General features: G+C 42.6%; 1 protein-coding gene across 2 annotated transcripts in view; it reads left to right on the forward strand.

Annotated features, from left to right (window-relative positions):
• zfhx3b (zinc finger homeobox 3b) overlaps nt 1-18613 on the forward strand; it is a 394727-nt gene that overhangs the window by 26952 nt on the left and 349162 nt on the right. For both annotated transcript variants that reach the window (XM_064312994.1, XM_064312990.1), the window contains exon 3: nt 2067-2145. The gene's annotated coding sequence lies outside the window, so the exon portion shown is untranslated. The remainder of the gene's footprint in view (nt 1-2066; nt 2146-18613) is intronic.

Raw genomic sequence — 18613 nt, forward strand, 5'->3', positions numbered from 1 at the left:
ATCACCTGAGAAATGAAGGTCACCCGCCATTTTGTTTTGTTTCTTCTGAGAGTTAATTGCCTTTCACCTTTGCGATGAACACTGAATTAGATCTACAACATACAAGCATATCTTCTCTGCCCCAAATATTAAAACTCATTTAAATTCCCTGGACATGAATTTTATAGTCACAGTTGCTCTTAAAATGATTCAAATACAATTAAATATGACAACCAGAATTTATTTTGTTTTGCATGACTGCAGTCTACTCATTGAACTCTATTTTTTTGTCCTTTCGAAACATTTTTGTCAATAAAGGTCGTGTTGCATTCTGAACTTCAACAAATAGGAAATGCCTGCCTGTGTTATTAAAGGAGACGTAGGCCTGCGACAGCTGCCCTATGCAACAATGGTACTTATTTCGCAGTTTAACTTCTACCAGTACATTTCGCTGTTTTCATCTGCATTAAATCACGGACGTGCTGTTAAGTGTAGGGGTTACAGACCTGCTAAAATGGCGCGTCAGTAGTGTTCCCGAAGTCTTATAAGCGTGGGTTCAAATACGAGGGGGAAAGAAACCGTAAACGGAAAGTTAGCGTTGTGCATATTCACAGTAGATAGTCTCCTTTTGAAATCATTCACAGCTCACTGTGTGCACTAATGCTTGATTGTTTAATGTAGCCTACCACTTAGCTGGTCATAATGAATACAGAATTATGAATAATGTTTTATAATTTCAATGGTTTTACAGTTTGTTTACTAATTTTTACTGGTTATTGGCGAGTAAGGTTTCCAATGATCACATATTGTGCACATTGAAGTGTTTGTAGCTACAAGCAGTCTTTCACCGAATTAAGTTTTGTGAATTGTTAAGCATATCATACTTGCATGCGAAGTATGAATTAGAAGGCATGCATCTTAGAACAATTATTTAGAAACTTACTTTATCTGTGGCCTTCTGCAAACACTTTTGGCACCACTTGCTCTGAATTCAGGATTCATTTTTCCATTTCGTTTGTGGGATTCCAGACATTTTCAGTGAAGGTCAGGGATTTAATGTAAAACATGTAGAATGTTTTATTGTGGACCATTTGTGCATTATCAACAATCATGCCAATGTGACATGCTTTCCTAATTCTCTTAACAGTTAGGGTTGACTTATTGTTGGAAATGATGGATTTAGTTGATCAAGTTTCTCTTGTTCAATGGAAATATTTTCAACTTGTTTTTTAAGTTCTGACGAACTATTTTAATCTAAGTGTCCCAATATTTTATAAACAGATCCTTGATATGCAGTCATAGGCTACACAACAAACAAAGTCTCCTGGTTTTATCAGTGCCAATAGTCTTTGTCTTTTCACTGATGCTCAGTAGTATTTATGGATGCTGTCGACATTTACTTTTCTGAGTCCCGTGTTGGAACAGCAGGTATGAAATGCTGTAAACAGAAACAGGGTTTTCACAAAGTCAGTGAGATGCACGTGAAGAAGTATCTAGCCATCAGTAAAGCTGAATCTTTTTACTGGGGGTATTCTAAAAGGGCTTAATATTATTGGGTGTGCCATATTATATGGTTCATGATGGTTCATGTTACCAGGCAACAGAATATAAAAGAGAGAAACAGTGTGTAACCTTATTCTACCTCTGATGTAATTGTTTCACAGAATTGAAGAGCCTTGCATAGTGTTGTCTAGGAACAATAACTCTTATGGTTAGAACTTTGTGTCTGTGTCCCTGATTTGAATGTTGGTTTTTTTTCCATGTCAAATTTCACTCAAACCCCTGCCACTCCTAGGCTGTTTTCCAAGTTTTGAATGTATATACTGCCCAAAGGGGTCAGGCCCACCCTGTCCTTCCTTACAGTGTGCTCTCTGGAGCACTTTGTTTGCATCTGCTGAACTTGCTAGATGCATATGCATTAATTAGCCTGTACGACAATTAGATAACATACATATGCCACAGTAAACGTTAAAAAAATGTAGCTCATATACTTGAATTGACGCTTGGCCAGGTATGAATGTTATGTAAACTTTGCGGGTGTGCAACTTCCATGATGGTCATATGTATTTGTTTTTGCTCTTTTCCAGGATACAATGGCTTTCTATTCAGAGCAAGCTGTGGACAAGCTGAAAAAAGAATTATTCCGGGCAAAGGGTTAGGAACAAGGTATGAAACGAATTATTTTTGGTCTTCAGGATTGAGGCGTATTTATGGGGTATTACAGCAACAGTGGGCTGGTTAATATTATCTGCAAAAAGCACACATTGTTCACATCAAGCATATGAAAGCTGCGGCTTAGTCACATGGGAGCTGACCTTGCTGCCACAGCCCAGAACTTCACACGGAGATTTTTTGAAATGTATGTACAGTTAATAACGTGGCAGTTTTTTAAAGCTGCGCCAGAACTTACCGTGATTGCTGTAGTGTTACAAGGCCAGGGGCAGAAACGCACTTGGCAGCATGTAGCTCTGAGTTATCGAATGGGGGTGTTGCAATGTGTGTGCACGAGTCAGAGTTGTGTTCAAGAGTAGAAGTATGTGTACGTACGTGTGGCTGAACACAAAATATTTAATGCGCCGTTTTATGCTATTTCATTTGTTATTTGGCATTTGGACAGATTTTGTTCTGCTCTTTGGGCTTTTTTCAAACCGAACAGGGTGTGCAATATTATTTTTTTTTTTTGGTTTTGGTTGAAATGCATCTGAAACTAAATGCAATGATGCAACGTACAGTGTGTGTGTGTGTGTGTGTGTGTTTGAACACTAGTGAGACTGATTCCATGGTTTTATATTGAATATGATTTTCCTTGCTTGCACCTCTTGATTCTTTAATTTTGCACCTTGGAGTTTTCTGATCTGCTGAGTGAGGTGGGTGCTGACTGTATTACTCGATTGAGGACGGGCGAGGAACGTGCAATTCCACTTCTGAATGCGGTTTCCCCCCCCCCAAAAAAAATCAAATACAATAATAATACTTACATTAGAAAGTCCTTCAGCCATCGCCCTCATCCTGCACTAACTGGCGAACAATGTGTAAATGCTGACTCCTGGGTCCCTCTTAGAGTGCATACGGAATTCCTTGGCCCGCTTTAACTCAACCGGCAAAATGTGAAATAAATAAAAAAAGGGTGAACAGAGCGGCTCTTTCTTCCCTGCCCGTGCTCCCTGGCTCTTTGTTAAAACCCCATCCCTGCTGCTCCATTGCCCCTAGCTACATTAAATCCCATTAAATTCACCTTCATTAAAGCAGCCCTGTGTCCTCCTCGCTGGAGCCCTGATGCAAGGCCTCTAAAGGATGGAGCTGTAATGAGGGTGGAGTGGATTTAACCTTGAAGAATGCAGGATTTCATATCCAAATCAATAACTTACGGTTTAAAAAAAAAAAAGAAAAAAAAACCCACCGCTAGATCCAGGCTATAATTTTCAGCGTTAATTGGGGGGATTAAATCTGTAATTGCAAAAAGGCATTTAGCCGTAGCGTGCAGATTGTGTTTAGCAGGGGGCTTTTCTGGTACAGTAAGGGAATTGACACATTTTCACTATCAGCCGGTCGGTGCATTTTCAGTGTGCACCGTGGGGGGGTGCTTCTGCAGACGGGATTAAAAAGGTTATATAATGCTCTGTGGATAAACACCTGGCGATTATTGCAATTTAGGGAGTATCTGAAAGTGTGGTGTTATGGTTAATTCCTTGTGCCCTTACAGCTGGAATTGCATGCATGTGTCATAATTCAGTCTTGGATGTTCAAAGAAAAAAAAAAAAAAAATTCTCAATTCAGCCCAGACAGGAAATGTCAGAATTCTCCTTTTTGTGTAGACTGATTTTGACTGACAGTAGTCCGGAAAGAAGGCGCACAAATGCTGAATTATGAATAAGTATTTGGGATGAGAGGAAGAAGGGGTGGAAAACACACCTGAGCTTTAGGGAGAGATCGTCTCCCTGCCGTGCTCTTCGAAGCCGGTAAAGAATATTGGTCCCGCTCCTGAGCGGGGGGGACGCTGCCATCACATGATCGTATGGAATGCATTAATTTGCCCCGCGGTGATAATTTCTGTTCGATAATGTTCATAATGTTCATAATGTGAAATATTGGATCTCATCCTGAGGGGGAGCGATCACGGCAGCTTAATTTTTTAATCAAATCGCCTCTTTAATGGGCTTTATTAAATTACACGGCTTACACTGTGGGAGTGGGGCACCAGAAGCGGTACTGCGATGAGAAAAAGGGCTTCACGGGATAATTAAATAAAATTAATAAAAGCCCTTCGCCGGCTCAAAGTGGGGAGAAAAGGGAAGGAGGGAAGGCTGGGGGCAATATTTATGTCTTTAGCCCTCGTTTCGCTCGCTCAGTCGGGTACTGGGGATGGCACCGTGCGGGACTGGGTGGGAAGCGGGTGAGGACTCACAGTGTGGAGTTACGATGGGATCTGGGTGGTACGGTCTCTGATCTGTGTGTACACAGTGCTCCCTGTATAGACATAGAGATTTTATCTAATCTTTTCATACATTTGCATTTTCAATTTAAAAATGGTGCCATATATGGTGACCAATATACTAATGGGAAGTGATAATCAAAATTGTCTTCGGTTCTGCAGTCTCTGACCTGGGGCTGAACAACGTTTCACAAATTAAAGAAGATATTGCTATTTTACCACTTTAAGGCTTATGGCTAATATTTTAAGTTTGTTTAAACCAAATGTTCTTTAAAGAAGGCGGGTGACCCTTGCTAGTCAGACCAGAATGAGGTTTGCAGACAGGCCACTATGACCACATGACTCTGCAGAGGCCAATAAAGCATTAGAACATAGCAGAAAAAAATACAGCCGTCTCTATTTGAATCCCAACATGACAGTCTTGGAGGGTGTTTTTAAAATGGCCGACTCACTGACCAGGCAGCAACTTCTGTCATCCAATGAGGAAGGAACTCCTTCTGACACCTAGCTGCCAGATGTAATGCTCTGATGTGATGAGTATTTCTGTTCAGTATGTATGGAGCAGTTTTACAGCATTATGTTTTATTGGTTCCATGATCTTGAAGCTCTGCTGTGACCTCACATGTGTTTGGCAGGTGAGCTGCATGACTACTCTTCATGTGCCTTGCTCTTCCGCTTTATTCACGGAGAATGGCGGTGCATTAAATGGGCGGAGATTGATTGTGGGACCAGGTGCTGACCCTGGATCAGTTCCAGATATTTTTCCTGAAATGGCTTAGGTTAGGATTTCTGGTCCCCAGATAAGTTGTTACGCACAAGATGTATCCAGATGCTGTGTAGGCATTGCATGTGACTTGTTTCAGAAAAACTTACTGTGTTCGCATGGAAAAAGATTCAAACCGGAATTCAGTCTGAAGGCTTCTGTAACCGTGGCTGATAATATAGAGTTTTGTTGATTTGTTGTTCATTGAAGGACCAGGCTTGGTTGGTTTGTCTTGCCCTCCCTGTTTGTGAAAGCATTAACTGGGCATGTGATGTGGCTAATTGGGAGAGTGGCAAACTGGCACGCTGAAAAGATGTTTTACGGCCAGATTTGTCCTCCTCAGAGGAGTGTGGGATTAACGTTCCCTCCTCTGCAAGCGGCCCTTTTGTTTGGCTGTTAGTCGTCGAGTGGGGTGGCTGAGTGGGCCTCTGCAGCCTTTTGCGTGGTGATCCGCCCACACTGTGCCCCCTGTGCCAGTCCGGCTTGGCAGAGGCGTGCCACCAGATTGCCTGTTTTCTTTTAATGTGTTCCTGACATTTCGCACGGCTGTCCCAGGCTTTGGAGCGCTTTGTGTTTATTAATAGGCTCAGCGGGGGCCCCGGTACTTCATTAGTCTGCTGCCTCGCTAGTTTCGTTCAGAGATTTGGAATTTAGCCATGTGTTCTTAACTAAATCCTCCCAGGAGAAGTTGGTATGTGGGTGAAGGATGAAGTAATCTTTGAGCCCCTGGGGTTCGTGTGGGTCTTTTATGGTCTTACCATGACCATGAACACAGCACAGTGGATGAGCTCTCTGTGAGATAATGGGGAGTTTCTCTGCGTGTCAGGTTGTGGTGGTAGACTGGCCACAGGGCTATGTAAAATGGTGGAACATGATACCATTAGCCTTTGTGTGGGAGGAGTTTAGCTAATAATAAAAATGTTCATGGCCTTCTGTAGATGTTGATGTAATCTGCTTTGTCACAGCTGACAGGGTGAGGGGTAATTGTTTCGGGCATATGTAGCAACACAGACGAGACCAGTCGCAACCTTGCCTCTGTCCTGGCCAGGGAGTACGTGCTTAATGCTAAGTGGCGAAGGCTACTCCTCCATCAGACGGGCGGCGGTTAAAGCGTTTTCACCACGGAACACAAACGGCTAAAAGCTTGCGTGAAGCATCATGGGAGTGATGTCTGGGGTGCGTCACGCGCGGAGGAGATGAAAGCCGAGCGCGGGGCGGGGCACGGTTCGCCGAGGAGCTCTGCGGTCGGGGTCTTGTTTGAATTAGTTTACAGGCGGCGAAATGAAAGGACCCTGCTGTGACGTGAGGGGTCCCTGCTTGCAGGCCTTTTCACCCCATCTCCCCGCTGAAGGCATATTTATATCTTCCAGACCAGTAATTAATCACTTCATGGCTTTTTGTAGGTGGCGGTGGTGGTGGTACTGGTTGGGAGGGGGTTCCATGTGCCTTTCATAGATCTCTCTGTCCCATCAAAGGCTCGCTGAGCACAGCCGCAATTAAAACACTTAATTTATCACAGAGGCTAGAGATACTGCTCTTTGTGCTCCAGAAGGCCCATTTTCGTGAAACACTTTTTACCCCTCTCAAGTTTAGGTAAAACTTTTTGCATGTAACGTTTAGCCTCTGTCTCATTGTCTCAGTTCTCTCAGTGAATGCTTTAGGATATGCCTCATACTGTTATCCATTTTGCTTGGGGTGGTACACTATATTGAAATAAACATTTTGACTGAAGTTACCTCTGCCACTGCAAGGTGGGCTGGAGGTTATGCTGTTTCCTTGAACACGGTGTATCTGCATGTGTGTGGATTCAACCTGGTGGAATAACGAGAAAGAAATAGTTTGTTTCATGGCAACGGATGTTTAAGGTGCCATTATAACACACTCAAGTACTCTCACCGAGCATTGCACTGGCTTCTGTTGAAACTGTTGAAATTCTGTACAGATTCACCGCGATTTTCCTTTTTCAAAATAAAGACTGCCTCGTAGAAGCGACAGCACAGCATGGTGTTGGATAAGGAGGGAAAGTATTAACACCACTGTTTGAAGGACAGCATGTGACACATGCTCATTGACAATTGATATTATCTATGGCAAAACACAGCATCATTGTTTATTGTGCAAAATCTTAATTACTCACAAAAGGGTCATTTTCTAGAGTAAATACCTATCAGAAAATACTGTGGCCTTTTTTCATTAACTGTATTTTCCTGTTTCATTAACAGGAAAAAACATTGTTACTCATATTTGTAGTTAGTTGGTTCCAAATTCTTTTTAATTGCATTCTGGTTAATAGGTTACGTGTGCAGACATTGACCTCTTCCCAGTGCTCTGTTAATATAGGCTACAGGTTAACTGCTGCAAAAAAACAACTCTTAACAGAGTTTAAACTGTTTACTCTTAACAGAGGGGAATTGGGTAGGCCTTGTTCCATTTTGCTATTTGATATGCTGAGCAGCAAAAGTTAAACAAAAAGTACAACTGGTCTTGATCAGGATGAGCCGTGACTTGGGATGCTTTTAAGAGTTTTAGATCATGCTTGTCCATTTATTTGATGTGCCTGGTGCAGTCACTTTAAATTCTGTCTTTAAACAGAAGACCCCATGTTAGTCTCAGATCTGTGGCTCTGAAACTCCAGCATGGACTATTTTGCGTATGATTAAACATGATCCGAAGGGAATAGGTTGTTATTTTCAGATATTTTGCTTAAGTTCAAAGATTCAATAAGAGTTCTGTGCTACCCTGTGTAGCTTCCTAAACATCAACAATTCCTTGACTGTAGACAGCATAGTCACATGACCTTGAGGGCGGCAGTGTGGGCAAGAGCTAGATAAATAATCGGTCAGAAATAAATCTTGCTTAAAGGATTTGCTACTTAACAGCCTCTGGTAATATGCTTAAATACATGACATTAGAGGTTGAACAAACCAAGCAATTTCTGTACAAAAATGTTTTCAGTTGCTGACTGCAGCCTGCAAAAAATGTATTAAAATATCAACACCAATGATTTGGCCACTCCTTAATCGTGCAGAACCATGTGGAACTTGAACTACAGCTACAGGACACACAGGGATTTTTGTTGACTGTCAAATAACACTCTATATTTGCTTATACTTCAGCATTAAGTTATTTTTTTATGCTTAGTGCTTCTGGAGGACTGTATTCCCCCTCAGCCAATGTTCATTGACACTGTCTGACACATTATCTACACAAGCAATTAAGCTAAGTTACACCGGCGGTTCACACTGCCAGTTTGCCTCCCAGACGTTCTGAGAAACTGCTCACGTGGTAACAGGTGAAACGGAGTGTGGTGGAGTGATTATAAATCACTTTTACCGTAATTTAATGAAAAGCCTGAAGACACTGAGGAGGAAATTGAGCAATCCAAATAAAACAAAATATTTAAGATTGATCCACCTTCCAATTCTGGACTTTTGCCAGGAAAAATGATGATTATAATTTAAAATAAACTCGTAATATCATTATTACGGTGGCCCATGTTGCTTCCAATAACAATCTGCCTTTCTATTTAGTCTGTTACGAATCTATAATTTACATCGAAGCCGGGTTCCGTGTTTGAAGAATCCGGCCAAGGAAAGCATTTGAGAAGCTTGCAGCTGTAGGTAATTAAAGCATGCCTGGGGATGGCCGGGGATTTAAAGTAAACATGGACCCTTTCCATAGTCAACAACATTTACAAATGTATAAGAAGGAAGCTACTGAATTTCTGAAGAATGTGTAGCGGGGATGGAAAGCGTAGGAGCATGAAGGCCGCAGATGGTGATAATTAAAGCCATGCCCCATGTGGCTAACAGGACTGTGGGTTTATTCTTCTGACAGCGGATCCCGGAGAGCTCTGTTCCGGGTCAGCACTGATAGCTTTCTGTCCGTCCTTCTGAACGTCACGGTGAATTTTGACTATTTTAAACTTTACTCCTGGGTGGGGGGAAAAATAAAAACCTCTCGCATAAGGGATTCACCCTGGACCTCCTCTGCCCGATTGCTACTGTGATGCCCATAAAGTTATTTTTGTCGGGAAAATCTGGAGTTGCTGGAACTGCCGGTCCCCGCATTGCAGGGCTTGGAGCCTTTTTGTCCCCAGGTGAAGGGAGTTGGGCTGGTGGAGTCTTGATCTGAAGGGTCCTGTAGAGTTCCAGCTCCCATATTGCCCAGTCCCAGGTTGGTACCTCTGTTAGCACTGGCCCCTGCACAAAAAGGATTTCCTTTGATTTGCTATTACTGCATTAATGAATATTCCTTGATTTGCTATCTCTGGGAAACAGTGTAGTCATTTCTGAAAACTTTATGTCAGGTTGAGTGATGTGAAGTGTTAGTTGTAGCCGTTCTCATGGGATCTTACTTTTGGTTTTTGAGTTTTCTCCAATAACTTTCTAATCCAACTAACTTTGTATGAACTAATTAAATATTTCTGGTAGACGACGTAGCAGACTTTTAAATTTCTGCCTAGAGGAATGTGTCTTGTGGCCGAACACCCATTTCACTATTTATTAATGAACTGAGCTGTTCTTCCATAATTAATAGCATTGTAATTTCTCACAGAAAACCCCATTCTTTTCCCAGCCTGGCAGCCATTAGGTGAATCTTAACTGCAAAATGAAAGTCAGGGGATCCCACTTTTTTTGAAGCAAGGAGGATTTTCTTCTTTTAAAATGTATGTATTTCTCAAAAGGAATATAAATTGCTTATTTCCATGGAACAGGCAATGCAAATTCAACATTAGAAATGCATTCATAGCCTAGAGAGAGTTTTTAATAACCCGGGCCATCAGAACCCAAGCAGGTGGTAGCTGCCGTGCTCCGCTCAGAGAACTGATCAATAGCTCCTTTGTAAGTTTTAAGATGTGCCTCTACGAGGATCCTCAGCGTCTCGGTGTTCCCAGTCTGCCCCCGTGTCGAGCCCAGAGGAACGTATGTGAGGTGCCTGAATAAAAATGTCATTGTGAGATATGGACGAGCGTGCAGCTGTTCTGTAGGCAGCTGGAAAGCAGAGCGTACCGCCTGTCTTCCTCTATGGCATTCAAAGCCAAATATTAGCATTTTGGCAGGACAGACTGTCTGAGATGGCAGCTCTTAATGTCCACACAATGTAAGCAGCCACGGAATTTGACCACCATTGCTTTTATTTATTTATTCTTTTTTTTATGAGCCAATGTAACAGTTGTATAAAAAGTGAAAAAAACCCTTGCATGGTATGAGTGGTGGGCGTGACAGATTTAAAAGTAGGTACTTGATCTGACTTGTAAAACAGTGGGAGAGTCTGGGTGAGAGACATGTTTTTTTTTAATAAGATGGCCATAACTCCTGAAGTACTAGTTTTAAAGTTTGCCTGCTTGGTTAACCCCACTGCTAAGAGACAAAATGCTGCCTTGTTCTGGAAAATGAGCTGCTTAGGTACTCACTAATCTCCTTTCATTATAAATACTGACATGTGCAGTCTTTGCTAGAAATTCAGATATTTCAGATGTTAAGTAGCTGAAGTTCCTTCTGAGACATTTTTTATGCCTTTCTGGAATTTGCTGCAGTGCATGTTGTCCACATTGCTCTAATTCAAGCTTATTACATTTTTTAAAAATTTAACTATATTATTAAAATTATTGCTAGCATGCCATTTGTTTGAGTTGTGATAGTGAGCACAAATGATTTACACTTTTCTGCTTGTCCTAAAATTAAAATTAAAAGTATGAGATAATTTCCAACACAGGACTCCTGTGTCACGTGACATTAATTCAGATGTCATGTGACTAAGATGTCTATATTGATCATCAAATGTTGTTTTGTTTGGAAATGTGGCTTTTACATTGTTTCGTGGTTTTGAATTTATTTCCTGCTAGACGTAAATGGGTAGAGGACATACAGAATTTGTATGATGGGCTAAGAGGTGCGTTTTTCATCTTGCATTTTCAACCAAAAATATGTTTCTGTTAAGACGAACAAGTTCATCTTTTATTTTGCTATTTTATCATTTATTCCTGTACCACTGGCCCTATTTCAAAGAGTGAATCTCCTTATGTTTGCGTGGAGGCCCTCTCTCCGGTGTAAAGCTTAGAAGATAATAGGCTTATGCAGGGGCCCCTCAACACAATCCATGCACTTTTCCCACTCTTCAGATAAATGAAAGTTGAGCAGTTTATAGCTTAATGACTCCAGTCACATCCATTTAGGAGATGTGGATGAACGTTTCCAGCTGTACCTTCACCTGGGTGGACTCCCCTCTCTCATTCATACATGTCCAACATGCTTCATTTAGACAGCTTCCAGCAAGGGTTGGAGTCCTTCTTGGACCTTAAGACAATGTTGGGCTATTAGACGTTTTTTCAGGGTATTTGGGTCTGTAGAGCATGCCTGCTTTAATTGGTGAGTTGTGCCAGGAGGCTTGTTTTTGTGAAAATAGGATCTGATGTGACAGATTAGAAGACTGCTATTTATCACTGTGTCCCTATGTATGCATAGTCATGTAGCCATCATTGGCAGTGAGGTGTATGTGACTTGTGCAGTATTATATTGTACTTACAGCTCTGGGGGTTGGCGAAATCTGCACATTAAACACAAAATCTTGGCTAGCCAGGATCTGAAGCCCGCGACAGTGTTACCCCCCTTGAGGTTGACAGTAGTCTTTAGTTTTAGTTTTTTTTTGAAGTGCTCTGCCTTTTGATGTTCCACATTCTCTTTGGGCAACCTGGCCCGAAGGATATTTAATATCACTCCTGCAAATTTCCCGTTAAGAATAATTTGAACCGAGCGTCTGTCGAAGGAGCGGGCCGTTTAAATACGTCGGTCACGGATAAAGAGGCGGAAAATGAAGCCGGATTAGGCAGAGCACCTTTCGCCTCGTTTCATCTGCCCACTCCCAATCCGGGGGGCGCCCCTTGTGATGAAGCGCCGCGACTCCCGACTCATTAACGGCACCGCGCAACACCACCGGGCTTCAAACGGACGCCCGCCTCCCCGGCAGGCAGGCAGGCTTTCTCCCGGGCCGTGCCGGCGTACCCCTGCACCGTCTGCCGCGGCCTGAGAGGGTTTGTTTTGATATTTCCATTCTTTGATATTTTATTTATTAATCTTTAGGGGAGTGGGGCCAGACACCAGCTCTTTTCTAATTCTCAGATGCCCACCGTAACTGAGTTTTTTTTTTTTTTTTTTTCCCTTTCTCCAATTGAGTGCCATATCCCCGGTGTCTTCACATCAAAGATCACCCTTGCATTACTACAGGGGTGCAAGGGAAACTCTTATCAGGATACACAATCTGAGGCTGTATTATCTTGCCGGTTGAGCCATGAAAGAGCATGAATTAGGTTGTGTCTGATAGGAACTGTCAGCGTTTGTTGTGATAGACCAGACTGAATTGTAAATCTTTTCAGCTTGTTTTGTTTTTTGTGGGGGAAAAAAGAACATGATGGTACTGTAGCTTTGACCAGCTGACTGCTCAGTCATCAGGACTGGAAGTGACATCGCTCCGAAGAGATTGTCATGGGTCTACTCTCTTTTTTTCTCTGCTTTGATCTTTGAGTTTCCTCAAAATAAAATGCCAAAACTTTCAAATGGAAAATAACTGTGGAAAATAACGGAGAAAGTACACGTGAAGCGAAAGTAATATAGCAAGCTGGTTGAGCCTAAAAGTGTGGCTTTTAATCTAAGCGAAGCTCCCAGCTTGTTGTTAAGCCACATAAATTGGACCGCTGGAATGGATTGGAAACATTTTATGAGGATGTACAGAGTGAACGCCAGCGAAATGTAGGTAGAAATCAATGATAACCCCCACCCCCCCCCCCGCCCCACCTGTGCCTGGGCTCAGCTGCAGGAGATGAAGACAGGTTGCGTGCTCAGAAGGCTTCAGACATCATCTTCAGGGAGAAATAAACAGCACATTATTTCCAGGTTGGAACGGTATGAAGCAGAAGGGCGGTGGAGAGAGGTTAGCGGGAGTCCAGGCCAGGAGAGGGCCTGAGGGTTATTAGTAGACGGGGACTCATATTAAGGCTTCAGGCCTTTGTTCAGGCAAATTCCTGTCTGCTCGCCCCTCGATTGTCCGCTGTTTGCCATGTGCAGTAAATTAACTGGAGCCCCCTTGCCTCTGAAGCTCTGTTTCGTTCACTAAGGCAAAGAGCTGGGTCTCAGGGACAGGTTCACGAAATAGTTCAGTTCTGTCTGTCACATGCTCTTAAATGACAGTTAGAAAAGCCTGGTTTTAAGATTATATTAAATAAGAAGCTACTGCTCGGGCAATTTTTCAGTCTTTTGGCATTATTTGAATAATGTTTTAATGCTTTGTTCAGTAGTCTTCAGCCCAAATATTTGTAAGGTGTAAGATCACAAATATGTGATTAGAATATTCTTAATTGAATGTTCTAATGTTGATGTAATGATCACTACTGCTAATCTGAAGTTGTAGAACGCTAACTTGGAATTTGGGGAAAAAAAACATTCCAAAAAACTTACTCTTCAGAGGGTATTATACCTTTGCACTTTGAGACTCTGAGAATCCGGAAAACTGCCAAAAGTTACAGTATTGAAAGCAGACCTTTGTTAGAAAATGTTTTTGATGCATCTCTGGTGGATAGACCCAGTGATGATATCGATAGCAGAATTAAAGATCAATTTTAAGGTGAATCCGCTTTCTTCCCATCATAAAATAGAAATTTTGCACTTGAAACCTATTGTAGAGTCGTACCGAGACACCTCCCAGGTACTTCGATAGAAAGCAGGAATACAAGATGTCAAACAGTCTCCCAAGAGGTCAGAGAGAATCTAAAGTTAAGTAATGATAGTTCTGCTTTAATAAATTGGGCTCACAAGGTTGGGAAATTGTAATTCAAATCATGGTAGGTTAAAGATGACATTTATAGTCATGTTACACAGTTTACTGCAGGAAATCTGGCTCCTCAACAGCATTATTATACTTACTGCATATTATTGTGCAATAATATTATTTCCTTGGAAATTTCCAGACCGTGCTGCCTAAATACACAATAACAACATAAAGCCAACAGTGACGCAAATCATTTGGTCAGAGTCAACAGAACGCTGAGGCCTGGGGTGCAAACATACCCCATTACTTTGGCTTATGTTTGCATTCTGCCACTTAGTTTGAGGTACTGAACAATATGGGTCTCTCAGCTGCATCTCACTGTCTCCCAACATTCTGTGCAATGATGTTTGTTGTAAAATTTATGAAGGTAGAATTCAAATTAGTTGCATATTGTTGGATTATATTTATTCTGTAGAAGCATGCAGGTAACAAAAAATAATGAAACCCCAAAAACTGCAACAATGTGGGAGCAGAATTAAGATGTGCAATTAAGATGCATGCACACTATGCTGTTTATGGACCTTGGACCTGGAAAAAATAAAAATCTCCTGTGGAAAATGTGTGTTCTTGGTTATGGTATTGTACATAAATTTTGGGACTAAAATCAAAAATAACAAAATTGACACTGAATTTCTAGACCTTTCCTGAAATGAGACTGACCGTACTTCCCAGATATAGCAGTGTACCTATGTACCAAGGGATATGCGTACCTGCCGTCCAAGATAAATATATATATATATATTAGAGACACAAAGCATCTTACAAAGTACAACCTGGTGTAATATTAATTACTTGATTGCTTTCTATTTTTTTTTTATTTTGAGACACATCCTTTTAGCTCATTTTGGATTGAATTTCCCGTAGGTGTCAGCTTGTTTCCCCGTACAGTCTTTACTGTTGAATTGTGGCTTTATTCAGGATGGCTGGCAGTTTGGGCTCAGGCACAGTCAACTAATTGCAGTGCTCTGGAGAGGAGTGAGGACCGGTGTGTTTGATCTGAGCAAAGCTATTTTGCCATTACTGACTTTGAAGTTAGATTGGGTGTTAAATAACCAGAAAATGGGCAGTAGTTACTCTTTCTGAAGTTGTAACTTTTCCCTGGCCTTGGTTTGCTGAAGAGGAAAGAGCCTGGCTGTGGGGAATTTGCCGCGGCTATGAAGCGGTGCTGGAATGGGCTGTCAGGGTTCGTTAGTGAAAACTGTCTCCATCCCAAGAAGACGCGGGTAGTGATTTAAAACCAATATCCATTACCTGGCTTTTTTTTTATTAACTTCAGCACCATTACCACCCTCCTCCCAATCACGGCTCCCTCTCCCCCCTGCACCATGAAGAGCTGCGGGAATGAGTGTGGAAGTCTCTGATTCTCATCAGCCCTTCCTTGGCCCTGCCTCTCCCTGTCTCTACCCTGGATCGGCGGCCGCGTCGAGCTTAGCGTCAGCCCGCGCCTTTTTCTGTGTGTGACACGCCATGGACACAACATGGACGGGCCGCGTTTAGCGAGCCGCTCGGGGTCGACGTTCCTGTCTCTGTTGACGCGCAGGGTGTGGCGTGCCATGGCTGAACACGTTTGTACGTGTTTTTATTTTACGCTGGCTAAGCCACAGTGCGTACTGTAGGTGTGAGGCTGTTTAACTGTATGCACATGGAGGAAATGGAAACGTCATTCTGCGGTCGGGGGATTGGACATTACTTGTATTAGCCGTAGCACAGTGCGGCATCAACGGCCCAATAAATTAGTTGCGTTTTTCTGTCATTTGCCCGAGCGTCTTAATGGGTAAATAATTGGATGCGAGGCGCTGTTTGCCCTCTTGCGAGGGGAAGGAGAGATTGACTTTGATGGACTTTGATGACTTATGTTCCTCTCTCTTTAACGCGGCGCGGAGTGTGCGAGATTGCCGTGGAAGATGTACGGCGGCGCCGTAATCTTCGCCCCCCGTGACCCCCCGAATTCCATTTCTGGTGAAATCAGGCCAGAGTGCCTATAAAATGACATCTCTTTAATACAGCCACCGTAGGGTAATAAAATCTGCCTGTCGAGCACTCCTCTGTGACTGCCACACATGAACACCCGGGAGATGAGGAGGGAGGGGTGAAAGGGCAGGTGTCTGCTACAGAATTTAATTAGGGAGACTGAATGCTTTGTCTGCGAGATCGTTGCTTTGGGCGTTCTTTAATTGCCCCCTCCTCCTGATACGCCGCTACCCTTCCTCCCCGCATCATCAGTATTCATCCTGACGGAGCGTCGCGTTGCCGAGCGATGGTTCTCCTTCATTCTTCCGCGCGCGACGCTCCTCTGCCCTTCCTTTTTATCGCTGGTCTGCGGTTGGCCCTCTCCGACCAGCACGGCCAGTACGTGCGTCACGTTAGACAGGGCTTACGGGCCCCATTGGGCAGGGCGGTGCCAGCTGGACGCAGGTGGTCTACATCTTAGTCTGGTGGAGGCCTGGACCTTCTCTTCCATTCTGTCCCAGTGCAGACAGCCAGAGTGAGGCTCACTGACTTTACGTTCAGTATATCCTTTCTATCTTTTTTTAAAACTATGGTAAGAGCTTAACAATCTGCATGGAAACATTTATTTCAAATATGTTGCTACAGTGTTTTTCTACATACTATATTTCTCCCTGTTAATGCACCATACATAGCGCCAATTCAGATGTGATATAATCAGTACTCATCAGGTTAGACGAGCACCTGAGGATGAATTCTTTCAATTGCCGTATAGAATACACTGATAAGACTTATAATGTGTATTGTGTATGTGTATTATGTGCTACAGTAATGTGTATTGTGTATGTACATCCATCCATCCATCTATTGTCTACACTCACTTATCCTGGTCAGGGTCACGGGGGGTGCTGGAGCCTATCCCAGCATGCATTGGGCAAGAGGCAGGATACACCCTGGGCAGGTCGGCAATCTATCGCAGTATTGTGTATGTGCATTATAACATGTTACAGCAATGTGTTGTAGTGCCTATTTGGTGACGCAAGGCTGACCTATAAACCTAGTTGTAATCCCACTTAATCATGCCTGCAGACAGCTTTAATGAGGTTAATTTGTGGCTGTTATATTGTCGTCTGATCCTTTTTTCTGTACTTAAAGATTGAGTGGAATTCTCTCACATAGACTGGCCATTTTACCCGAAAGGGCAAATGTTTGGCCTTTAGGGTAATACTATCATGTAGTTTGTGAGCAATTTTGCCCAATTATGTCTTTTATGCCAAAGCCAATTTTATGTCTAAAATGAACAATGTTTTGAACACAAGCTTTTGAAAGGTGAGCGCATTACTCTTTAGAAATGGCCATTTTCCTGAAGTGATTAGTGTTCACCCTGAGATTGACATCAGGGACGATTTTCAAAGAGAAACAGGAGAGGAGGCTGATCGCGATGCCCTGCCATGTCTGTGGGAATGTCCAGTAAAGGCTGGGCTAAGGTACTACACCAGCAAATAGTAACTTCATTAATAGTCAAATTTATTCTGTTGAGATAGAATATTTCATGATGAATCATAAATTGTGAAACTTTTTTTTTTTGCAGTTCAGGTGTGTGTTTTGATTATTTTGTTTCCTCCAGGTGTGTTGTATAATTAATTAACTTTTAAATTCTTGCGACTGAGTAAGTTAATGAAAGAAGTCCAGTTCTTTTTGAAAAAAGGCAAGAGGGATAGAAAGAAATTGCTTTTGGAAAAAATGGCTTTTTATTTATCTGTAGACTTAAGACTTTATCAACACCATTTAGCCAAGCTGCGAGCAAGAAAGAGGGGAGAAAAGGGAAAGTTGAGATTAGCCAGTGCAATAATACTGCCCATCTCTCATTAAAACCGTAATCGTGCGTAAAATGAGATTGATGGAAATTTATCCAAAAGGTCAAGGAAAGGGAATTTTCTGGGCTGACACAGGATTTAATGGACAGGATTTTAATTTAGCTGCCGCTCACAACAGCAGGAGGAGCAAATCCCCCTCGGGCGAATACCGCCCCCTCATCCCTGCCCGCCTCCTATCTCCTCTCCTCTCCTCTCCCCGCGTCTCTTTTGTTCTCCCCACTTCCCCTCACTTCTCTGTACATTTGCTTCCACTCTTCCCATAGCTCCTCCCTTTTTCCCTACATCCCCTTATTCTTTATTTCATATTGTTCGTCCTCTGTTCTTCCTCCTTCCCCTGTCACCTCTTTCATATCCCCCCCTCCCTCCCTTTCCTCCCCAACTTTGGGAGCCTGACACTCAATAGAGTGCGTGGATGTCAGGATGTGTTGAGCCTGCTCCAACTGTAGGCCTCACCACTGACATTGACCATGGCTCCTCATGCTATTTGACTAATGTGCACTTAAGTGAAAGGTGCCCACTTAGCCAGTACAGGTTTTAATAGATTAATCTGTCAGAAGCTTAAGTTTCAATGTTGAGTGTTGTCAGTCAGTTTTTTTGTTGCTTGTAATGCTCGCTGATGCCAATAACTGCTGAAGTCATCACAATAATAAATGAATACACACCTTAAAAGTCTGAAATAAAAAGTAGCAGACTCCACGGAACAGGTGTGTAAAATGTACCGCTTACAGCATTTTTTGAATGCAGAGAATGGTTTATTCTGAAATGTTAGTGACATGAAGGGAGAAGGCTATG

The sequence above is a fragment of the Anguilla rostrata genome, chromosome 16 (genome assembly GCF_018555375.3).
Source record: "Anguilla rostrata isolate EN2019 chromosome 16, ASM1855537v3, whole genome shotgun sequence".
In the NCBI taxonomy this organism is placed as follows: domain Eukaryota; kingdom Metazoa; phylum Chordata; class Actinopteri; order Anguilliformes; family Anguillidae; genus Anguilla; species Anguilla rostrata.